Here is an 11,466-nt window from a genome sequence, read left to right as displayed (position 1 = left end):
TGCTATGGTTTTTGAGTTTTCTATGCTTGCAGCTGTGCCCTAATTGTTCAGGACAAGCAAATGCCAGAGACCTCACAGGTATATGAAAAGGTGCTAGGTGCCTCTGTTTGAAAAGTCAAGACTTCTCAAAGTATTTGAATTTAAACACCGCAAGCTAACAGAAACTCTGCTCTGCATGTGCACACAGGTAGCTAATTTGTAGTCATTTCCCTTGAGTTAATTTCCCAGGTGACATGAGTGTATTTACCTAAAGCACCAACAGAGGAAACAGCGCTAATACCAAACCCTGCCTTGCTTCGGTGCTGGGAAGCTGCCAGTGCCAGCTGCACGTTCTTCCAAGAATGGCTTAAACCCCGCAGAGGAAAAAGGTGCTCGGCATCTGCAATGCCCATCGGCGATGGCAGCTGACCACAAGGCCGGGGGTGGTGGACTCGGGACACTGGAACCTCCTCGAGACCTCTAAGGCTGGGCGCTCTGCTCTGCCAGCTGCAGCCTGGTGGTGACAGAGGCATGGAAGCGCTTGGGGCTGAGCTGCCGCAGCTGCCCTCTGCTTTTCCTCCACAGGCTTCCCTCCGGGGGTGTTGCGTGGGGCCACTCTTACGTAGCTATGCAGGAACAGAGAGAAACCTTGTGACTAACGTCGGCCAGATGTCGCCACGTGGCATGTGCCACCTCACAAGTTTGATGACAGAACACTTTATTATTATGTGCTAATATACTCTATGTATATTTGCTGCCTGCATGTAGTCACATCCTATAAAATAGCTAACCCATTTTAGCTCGCAAGCCAAGTTCCTACGTTCCAGTTTTGAGATCATGCAACTTAGCCACGTAGTCATCTAAATGCACACCCACACACCCCCTAAAACCAAAAAAACCATTTTGCCTATAGGTGGAAGTAGCATTAAATTGTCTTAGATGTTGGAAGGAAGCTCACATTTCCTGCCATGGTTTATCTCTTCTGGCACACCCCAAAAAAAAAAAAAAAAATCCAACTTTTACTGCCTTCATCGGTCTCAGGCACACAACCAACCTACGGCTGGGCATTTAAAAACATTGCACCTTTTTTCACATTTGTTTCTCAGCCAGCTAGTAATGAGGCTCTCTTAAGGCATCATTAAACAGACAATTGTTTTCAGGTCTGCATGTGACGTACTGTAAGGAGAAAGTCATTAATTGGAAACGATGCGTACCTCTTCGTGGGGAAATTTAAACAATTACTTAAGTCAAATTTATTTCAAAATAGCGAGCTGTGTAGCATATAAAAGTTTGTACAGGTCAAAGAGAAAGAAATAAACGGGGAAAAATGCAAAAAAGCAGGAGATGGAAACATATGTTAAAGTAATTCTCTATGGTTTTCTGAGAAATGGCTGCAGAATTTCCACAGCTCTGGTACATTTCTTAATGTGCCTTGTAAAACAGTGGAAAAGCCAGAGAATGATCAAACAGAGCTTAAAAAAAAAAAATCTATTTATTTCTGACTCATCCAGCCTTGTTTTCTAAGTATTGATTTATTTCCTGTTTCTACCACCTGGATATTAGCATTGGGCATAACCAGCAATCATACTCCCAGCTCCTTAAAGAACTCAACCAGCTCATTTTCTTAACGAGACATAGTAGAATTCCTTCCTTTAGAACATGGTGACAAACCTCAGCCTCATTGTACCATCATATTGCAATCAGTAAAATTAACCCAAATTCACATAGCCACAGATTAAAAGGGTTCTACTACACTGCTAAAGAATACTTCAAAACGATCATGCAAGGCGCAAAGCCAAAGATACAGCATTTTCCAAACCAAGAAAATGGCTTCAAGCTCACCTAACAACCCAGTGCTAAAACAGTTTCCACTGTGGGGTGATGTTTTGGACCACAGAAGCCCTTCCTAGCGGGGGAGAATGATTCCCCCAAGGGAACGGGCTGTATTTTTGTTATTTTAGACAGAACTGCATCTGTAACCAGTCCTGGGTTAGTGCTAGGTTGCCAATGCAGATAAGGAATAGCATTACTACACAGTTTTTCAAATGAATTTTGGAAGCAAACCTTGTTTGTTTTAGTTTCTTTCTGAAGTTAGCTGAGGCTAACTTGGAAATAAGGCTTGGCCTCACATACGGAAATCTCAGAGGTCTGTCTCCAGCCCTATTGGACACATTCCTTATTCTTGGACTATCCCTGTGCAGCTCTCCCAAGTTTATCTGGCTACTCTGTATTCTAGGAGCTTTCATTTTATTGACCTAGATACAGGCACAAAACACGTGAAAGCAAAAACCTGCCTATTTAATGTTTCCTTCACTCTTCTGTGCTCAAGACTTTTGTGTGGAAGATGGATACTTAGACAACTATGACATGCCCACAGCGCTTAAGGTGAATTTTGGCACTCAACCCAGCCAAAAACAATCAAACAAAACCACAATTCTTTCTTTTTTTTTTTTTTTTTTTTTTTTTTAACTAACTTGCTTTATATAGAAATGAAAATCATAGGAAAAAACCAAAGCTTCTATTTGCCAGCTACAGCTGTGTATCAAAGGATGCCAGTTTAATTTGACATTGTAAAATTAGGTGTTCAGAAGTGGTTTGTGAGTCTGAACAGACAGCTGGGAACATACTGAGAGAATCATATTTTCCAAAGCCATTAAGTTAGGTGCCTGTCAGAGTTTCTTGCTGGGCAGCAAGAAACGAGGTTCAAACGCTCACTGTCACTCCTGAAAAGCTTTTCTTTTAACTCATTTTCCTTGTATATTACCTTTTGGCAACGTGCCTCTACCCATGCAACAGTCAAGGGGTAGTGAGGACCTTTGCAACATTTCATCAACGCATCGCTTGAGATGCCCACTTTGCATGTAAGAACCAGAGCAAGACTGCTCTCTCCAATACGGGCAAAATACAGATAGTGAGAAAGGGAAAATGAAGCAAATTCGTTGGGATGCTGTTCAATAACAATATGAGTTAATGGAAAATTACTTAGTCTGCCTTCGTGGAGGTAGTTCTGTAGTAGATCTATTAGCTAACATGTTTTATTAAATCACAGAGCACTTGTGACCATTCGAGGAACCTGGCTGCCTAAAGCAGAGCTATGCACTGACGAGATAAGCCATCTCTCCCGGTGTTATTTGTCAAAGCAACTGATTTTCCTGCTATTCCATTACAGAAACAAAATATAAAACCAGATTTGGATTGATAATTCTGAATAGCTGAGCTGAAAGATTATTATATGTTCTGTCTCCAAGGAACTCTGAGTGCATCAACACCTATTGGTAGGAAAGACCAGTCAAACTGTCTTGGTTTTTGATTAAGGGAATAACTGGGTTTTGAAAATTCTTAATATAAGAACCAAAATACTGGGAGCCAATTAGACACAAACCTAGTACCTCCACAAACAAACATGGAGTCACCTTGTCACTGTAGTGGTGCACTGCGTGTCAACACATTTTCTCTTTCTACACTCCCAGTGTAAGCTACACGGAAGGACCAACAGAGGAGGAAATGTTTTGCATATGATGGCTGTCAAGTTGTTATGATTAGATGTATTTTCTGCATTGCAAGAAGCCCTGCAGGTACGTGCACTGCTGACTGGTTGGAAGTGACCGTTATGCCCAGACCCACCTGCCAGCCCCGCTGTTCGCACGGCAGCGCGAGGTTGCCCAGCCTGGGCCCTGCAGGTCTCCAGAGTTCTCACCAGGAAGCTCAGAGCACAGTTAGCATCTCAGGCCAGCTCCCACAGGGAATCTGCAGGGTTGAAGAAGGAGCATGGCTGAGTAAGCTATAGGCCAGTCCACAACCAAAACCCAGGGCTCTTTCATCCGGAGCACAATAAAAATATTTTGAGATCAATCAATGCTTTGAGTTCAGCTAAAGGTGGCAATGCACACAGAAACCTGACCCACAGAACTTGGTAGGCTTAAGTACCCCTTGAGCTCAACGTAATTTCACAGAGCAGAAACCGTTAAGAAGTCTAACAGGGGCCCTAGTCCCCTCCGTGACCAGTTCTCTACAAATACAGAGTTACGGTCCCCCACCCCAAAGAGCTTTCATTCAAACAGGGGCAGCAATGAGAGGAGTGGGGGAAAAAATCAATAGCGAAGTGAGATGAACCAACCCCAGCTCCAACTAGCTGCTAGAGATCAGAAATAAAAAATCAAATTTCCTGAGTCCTGAAGTAAAACAGTCTTCATGTCTTATTCAACAGGTTGTGCCATTCAGCCACCAGAAAAAACAAAGACACGCTCTCAGAGCCGCTGTGGTACACACCCTCGATTAACATCCTTGTGTGCAGGACAACTGAAAAAATGGCTCCAGAATATCAAAACCAGGATCAAACTACAGCTTGGCACCATGTCTCAGCCATTTCCATTTCACTGGAAGCAGCACCCCTTATTTATACCTTGCATGGAGCAAAGGGAAACCTTCACGCGAACATAGCGGGGTGGAGGTTTGATACAGAGTTTGGTAGAAATGATGAGAGCCCTCGTTACTGCCCGTGCTATCCAAGCCACGCTTTTTATGTGCTCCCATGTTCATTTGCTGAAAAGATATTAAAGAAATACATCTTGGCACATCTGCAAGGAAGGGATAAAACTTGCAGAAGATGATAGGAACCAGGGAAGCAGTAAAAACCCAGGAGTGTCACAGTTAATGATGATATGTGAGTAATCCAGTTATAAAGGCACTGTCAGTGGGAAGAGAGCACAAATATAATAAAACCCAGATGTATGACGTATACTCCAGTGGAATTTTTATTAGATGGCTTATGTGCACTTTAAGTATACCTGACTGCAATGCAAATTCCCACAGACTTGTATTTGGGAGGAAAAAAAGTTTCCACAGCTCTCTGTGCTGAACTGATTTAGTTGAATTGTTCTGTACAGTATCTGTGGGTTTTCTGGCTCATCTTTTTGGATTTACTTTTGTATTTGTTGTCCGCTGAGTCAGGTCCTTAATCTGCATAGCTTGAGAATTTCGTGCTGTTAAATACTTCCCCTGAGCCCGTTCTGACCCAGCCATCTCAGTCCTCTGGCCCTTCTATCACTTATCACAAAGCACTAGTCTTGTATCTCCCATGGGTATACACCAAAACAACAACAATGTGCAGGACAAGAGGAAACCACAGAAAAGGTAGCTAACCTACATGGATCAAAGGAAAAATTAGGTTTTCTTGCTGCAAAGGTCAGATTTGTTAAAAAAATCTGCTTATTTCTATAAATGCCTTAAGAAGTATGAGCCCGAGTGATCGTTACCTCAGGAAGAACGTCGACGTTGTTAAGCACTCCTCAGTCTATGTCTTGGACTTCAACACTGCTTTGCAAAACAGGGAACCAGTAAGACGTTCTGTGAAGACATACAGAATTCATTTCACTTACCTTTCCAACCCATGAGGTAAGTGAAGTGACAAACTAATGAAAGCAGATGTATGAATGAAAGACAGAACACCAGAGCCCACAACAATGCGTGGCATTTCCTTTCACACTAAAAACAAACAAACAAACACACAGGCAAGCAACCGAGCACAAAGAATAAAGCACCACCTGTAGGCTGTGTCCTTGCCCTCGAACTCCAGACCTGTTGACTTTCAGTAAATACCAGTCCTGGATTACATTCTCTGTTGCATCAGTGCGCTGCCAGAAGGTTCACCACACACGTCTGTAAGCGCTGGAGCTTTGCTAGTACTGCCACCGAAGTGTGCAGCTGCTGCACCTCTGCTTCCATCACTGGAGTTGCTTTCTCTTCAATACTCCACATGTGAAAACCGGGACATGGTGAGTGGTGGGATGCTTTGTGCTGCACCAAAAAAAGAGAAGGAACATGGAACGACACGTTAAGACCCCAAAAGGCACAAGGTTCACAACTGGAACTGGTGCTATGAGGTTAAGTGTTCTGTACGTTACGTTCTGGACTCCTCCTGCCCATCCAAGCTCCACGGATGTTACTGGGAGTTTGGGCTGCCCAAGAAATCTCAGGTCAGCAGAAGCCAAGTGTGGCGCCCTCACCTGCACTGCCCACGATCCGAGCTTGCAGTAAACAGATTCTTTAAGCTCTGACTCTCATCATGTACAAAGCCGGGATCCCATGCTGCTTAATTCAATTTGGCAGATAACATTGGTGAAAGGCATTGATTTCTTCCCTCACTGCCTCTTTCTCTTCCATCAATTTTCCCAGATAAGAGGCCTGTGGCTCAGACACTGCTGGTGACGGATGCCTTGTAATTGCTTTGAATGGATTATCACCAGACATCTAGCAGGCATTTACAGTGCTATAGCTGTAATCAGAAACAGTCTCACCCTGTACAAGGACTGTGAGCGATAGACAGCTGTTCCTATTGCCTCTGCCCTTTTGCTCTCTGGTCTTACATCAAGCCTAACATCATTTATTTTTATTTTTATTACAGCACTACCTAGGACATCCAGCTGAAACCAGGGTCCAGATGGGCTAAGTGCCACTCAGACCCCAAGAACCTCTCCCTGCTTCTGACAACGTATGGGTGAGCTTGGACTGCAAGACGACTGCCCTCCCATCTTGTCCATCAACAAAGTTGTTGTTAGTTAGTGCCACGCCACACTGCCAGCCCTGGTTTTAACTCAGACCCTCATGCAGCACCATGGCTCGGTCAGTCTGTGTGGAACACTTCCATGGAAATGGCACCTTGATCGGAGAGGTTTGTGTATCAAGTACAAACAGTACGAGCTTCACACCTCCAGCCTTTAACCAAAAATCAATCCTACTTTGAAGCAAGCTTCATCTGACACGATGTTCCAGCTCAAAGCTCCCCCTGCTATCTTTGAAAACAACATGAAGTCTTTCTTGGAGCAAATTAAGAGTTACTGCCAGTCTGGTGCTTGCATCACCAGTGAGAACCCTTCCTGCACACCCTGCACCTCCGTGTCTAACGAAGGGCAGACGGGCCTCGTTTTACGCGATGCTAATTTCCCAGAACTCCAGGGAAGGATCCCTTCTAACGCTTCACATGGGCTTGTCAAATGTGCAGAAGTTGACTAATGTAAGAAAAGACAGCTTTTTTAAAAAAAATCATGTGATACAACAAAAATTAAGAAAATCCTTCACAATTTTTTGCACCTTGAAAACCCGAATGAAGGCGGGGAAGAGGGGGCAGTGGATTTGCTAGCATACATGTACAAGCTGACTGTAGGGCTTGTGCAGCTGGGAGATAATGTGCTTTGCAGGTCATTGGCTCTTAAACGCTGTGTTATCTCTCTGTAACATACACCTTGTTGTGTCTTACTGCTTAATTGCAGCTGATATGCAGGCCATAATATTGCTTATCATTAGCCAGAGGATGACAATTACCATTTAAGATTAAACTATTTTCTTTTTTTCTTCAGCCAGTCTCTGTATGACACTTCCTCAGCCCAAGAAAAGATTTGCACATGCAGAACAAATCCATATACTAATTGGTTATGTGCCCCTCATAATGATGTATAATTTCGGAAGCACGCATTGTGAAGACCATGAGCAGTGCTCAAGACTACACAGAGCCTCCCTGTCTGAACTCAGAGGGTCAGCTGGCTAGCTAGGGTTGCCTGAAAAACCCCAGAGAGCAAGAAAGGCAATGAAGTGTTGTGATCTCCTACACAGGCCAGGCTGCAGCCTGCTGACTGCCAAGAGCAGTGCCTCAACTTGCGTTTAGTTCAGTCCTTCCCTTTAGACATCACTTTTCAATGCACTTTCCATGCCATCAGCTTCACCCCTCTTCTTCACTCACGCCTGTTTTCTAAAAGGCTATATAACGTACTGGATGCCACCTGTCTCACAGGCAGAGCAGCAGCTGGATGCACCCATCCTCCCATTCTCCTGCATTGTGATGCACTGCAGGAATGGGGGGTTTAGTTCAGCAGAACACTGAAGCATATACTTGATTTGGAAACAGTGTTTGATATATCCCAGAGCTTTTTGCTTTATCAGGGTTTTTGTTTCATAAATGGACATATTTAACAGAGATCCTGGTGTGGAGAAGTAGTTTGAAAGACTGAACTATTAATCAGCTAAAAACGGTGAGTCTGCTCAAGCTGACCTGTCATTAAGTAGCTACACCTATTTTCAAGAAAAAGGGATGTGTTACTGTGCGCATGAAGACTTAAAATTGCTCACAAATACTCTGCATTAAAATCCACAATGGCCTGAAAGGAGATTTAACTACTGATCACCACAATAAAGCTTAAAGACTGAGTAAGAACCGTGTTTCTATACCTCTACTAAGCATTTATGAGATTCCCTTCGAGCGAAGCCTTTAGCTCCTGAACATAAATGTGGTAACATACAGTCGTGATGACTCTTTATGTCAGAGGTCAATGGTTTAAATCTCCTGTCCTGTAGTTTGTCAACTCCTGTTTATCCTATCCAGCACAGTGCAAGGGTACAGCATATAAATCTTCCAAAAATGTGTTTTGATCTTTCACCTACAGTACATTAAAAATAGCCCAGAGCAAGAGCTTTTAGCATTTTGTCATAGCAATTTCTCTGTCAAAAATGATAGATGGCTGGCTACATGGAAGGAGAATGAACCAACCCAGAGATAGGTAATGAAAAGGCCTGAATTACACACCTCCAAGGAGGAAGAGTTTTACTAATGGTGGAAATCCCCACTTAGCTCACCCCACTGAGCCTATGTGTTGCAGCATGGAACATGTTGTAATACTCATCCAGCAAGACACTTCTTCCCTCCCTGCACATGTTGCTTTTAAACCTCATAGCAGTTTTGATAGCTCAGGCAAGAGTCTTGGGTTGTTTTGTTTCACAATATCCTAGCCTGATCTTCAGCTGAATGCCCATTTCAATTTTATTTAAAAAATATATATATACATATTTAAAGACAGGTGCTAATTTTCCCTCTCCAACATCATAAGAGCTTCAGCCACTCAGCTTTTCTGAAAACCATTTCCCCAGAGTGTCTCAGGTTAAAAGCCAGAAAGTGAAAACGCTGAACAACACATCTTCCTCTACTAACCGTGCTGAGTTAGTCTGATAATAAACTTTGCAGCTCTGAATTCTAGGGATCTTCTGGTGCCCTTGCTGCAGTCAGAAGATGTATATCACCATTAGTAGAGCATGTAACACTTCATCACTACCAGTAAACAGAGAATCTTGACAGCAAACTATTCTGATCTATTACTGCTAGGTTATGGTTTCCCTCCTAGAAGGAAAATCAGACAGATTTATACACATTCGTTTTCCCTAAGCTAATTTCAGATGCTTTTGACAATGTGTTTAATATTGATTTTATTCTAAGTTTCTGGATTTTGTCTCATCAACACTTCGATGAAACCCTCCCAAGAAGACTTTTATTGTTGTTTACCATAATGCTTTTTTAAAGGAGCTGAACTAGTAAGAAAATGCTACAACATGTACCCAACTGTCATAAGCCCGCACAAAGAAGATTCCCTCTGCATTACGTACATTCATTAGCCAGGTGCAATAGTTGAGAGAGTATTAATAGATCATCCAAAGAAGGACTTACCTGCCTGAAAGTTAATCTATTTTTCCAATATTATCAGTTGGTTTAATAAAAGATAGTCTCTATTACTGTAAGCTATGCTTCACTTGTATCTGTAGATCACCAAGCCACAATTACCAAAGTGGAATAGGTCTCTGAAGTATTTATTCAGGAAATTAAAGCTTCCAAAGCTGCAGCTGCTTCCATATTTGTTCAGAATGATGCACACCTTCCTAGCAGCTTATAAAGAATGTAACATCTGTTTACCAGACACCTTTATGACATTCTACCTCTCTGAGTAGTGTGCTAAGATTTAAAGAGTTATCATGTTAAATCTTGCAGAGGTGCTAAATAAACTGCACCCAAAAAGAGTACAGAATTGCTAATAACCCTTTCCTCCTTCTTCGTCTCCGTTCTCCAATGACTCAGCAGCACAACAATCCAGGTATTTATCAAACATAAACCAACCAGTTCAAACAGATACTGCATCATTTTGTCAGCTCTCTACTTCTCAGAGATTCTCCTATACCTGTGATGCAGCACAAAACATTCATGTGAGCTCACATAAGTTACTTAGACTGAAAGATGGAGAAGGTGGCCCTGTGAGAAAACAAAGCAAAACAAAACAAACAAACAAAACACAAAAACAAGAAGCAGCCAAACTAAACCCAATGATGTTTTGTACCTAAGGTCTCTAGAAATGCTGAAGAAGCTATTTTTTTTAATATTCTGTCCAATAATTCAGGTCCCAACAGTCAAGTTTTCCAGAGAGCCTGCCCTTTTATCTAAGATGGAACTCAGATCCCATTCTGTTAGAATCTAAGTAGATGCAACACTGTGTATTACATAGCTTAGTGGAAAAACAGGAAACCAGTTTGGGAAGCCCTTAAAGCAGCACCCGTATGTAGCACAGCACTTACTCATGCGAGTTATCAACAGCAGTACTTTACAGAATCGTGTAAGATTAGAAATTGATCCAAAAGGTTATTCGCTGTAGTTGTAAAACTGGAGTTTTATGTATGAATCAGAGTGGAGTAAAGTCCACAGAATTTTACACATTATTTTTAATTGGTTTCCTTTTTTCAAGATACACTATCACTTTGATCAGACGTTACCTTTGGACCAGGAAGTTAGGACAGTCTGCTTTGTCTGCCACCACACAAGCGGTAACAATCCATGACATCAGGAACTTCCACACTTTTCTAGCAGGGTGCTCATCAAGAAAAGAGACTTCACCTTGCTCTCTCTCAAATCTACAGGACAGCTCTTGGATTGGGGAAGAAGACACAAGCCTGTCTTACTTAAGGAAAAATGTATTTCTAATATTTGTGTTTATATTTTTCCATTTTTTTTATATACCTCAGGGAGTCATTTGCAGGGCCAAGATAATATTGGCTTCACCTGATCATGTACCGTGTTCTTCTTGTCTTTGATGCCTGGATCAAGAGAAGAGAGTCTTATTTTTATGCCTATCTTTTCCTTATGTTATTTTAGCCCCACGACTGGGTCTGTGGAAGGAAAAGACCCCATGAAAAACCAACACAATGGCAGGATGCAGAGGTTAATTCAGATTTAACTGAACACTACAGTAACTGTACCCCTTAGACCTCAGGGGTTTGGACGGATGGGGCATAGGTCCTTCTAGCCTCAGATAATAGCAGCCCAGATTTCTGTCTGGGATTGCAGTGTTTTCTGGCTAATGCAGCCACGTAAGAAACCGTCTGTCATACAGAAAGCTGCAATTTCACATACAGCAGCAGTGAGAGAGAACACATGAAAAAAAAGGTACAGCTGCTAAACTTCACACCAGAAGCCAATCCAAACGGAGGGAACGTGGGTGCTCCAAGCCAGACACAAAAGCATCATGAAATGAAAGAGGAAAGAGAAAATAAAGTAAAACATGTTTATCACAATCATGCTTTGAAATATTTGTGATTTTTATTATTCATATTTTGGTATATTGTTGATTATTTACATTTGGGTAGAATTCGGAGGCTCAAACTGGGTATGAGATTCAGACCCAG

General features: G+C 42.4%; 1 long non-coding RNA gene across 8 annotated transcripts in view; it reads right to left on the bottom strand.

Annotated features, from left to right (window-relative positions):
- LOC121058280 overlaps positions 1–11,466 on the bottom strand; it is a 146,528-nt gene that overhangs the window by 2,750 nt on the left and 132,312 nt on the right. For 4 of the 8 annotated variants that reach the window (XR_005814141.1, XR_005814146.1, XR_005814147.1 and 1 more), the window contains 3 exons: positions 5,235–5,775; positions 3,604–4,521; positions 248–605 (listed from right to left, as the gene is read on the bottom strand). This is a non-coding gene — a long non-coding RNA (uncharacterized LOC121058280). The remainder of the gene's footprint in view (positions 1–247; positions 606–3,603; positions 4,522–5,234; positions 5,776–11,466) is intronic. The other 4 variants (XR_005814142.1, XR_005814144.1, XR_005814145.1 and 1 more) reach the window with 4 other exon arrangements.

This window comes from Cygnus olor, chromosome 21 (assembly GCF_009769625.2).
Source record: "Cygnus olor isolate bCygOlo1 chromosome 21, bCygOlo1.pri.v2, whole genome shotgun sequence".
NCBI classification, from domain to species: Eukaryota; Metazoa; Chordata; class Aves; order Anseriformes; family Anatidae; genus Cygnus; species Cygnus olor.
The sequence above is the reverse complement of the archived record's forward strand: the minus strand, read 5'-3'. Positions and strand labels throughout refer to the sequence as shown.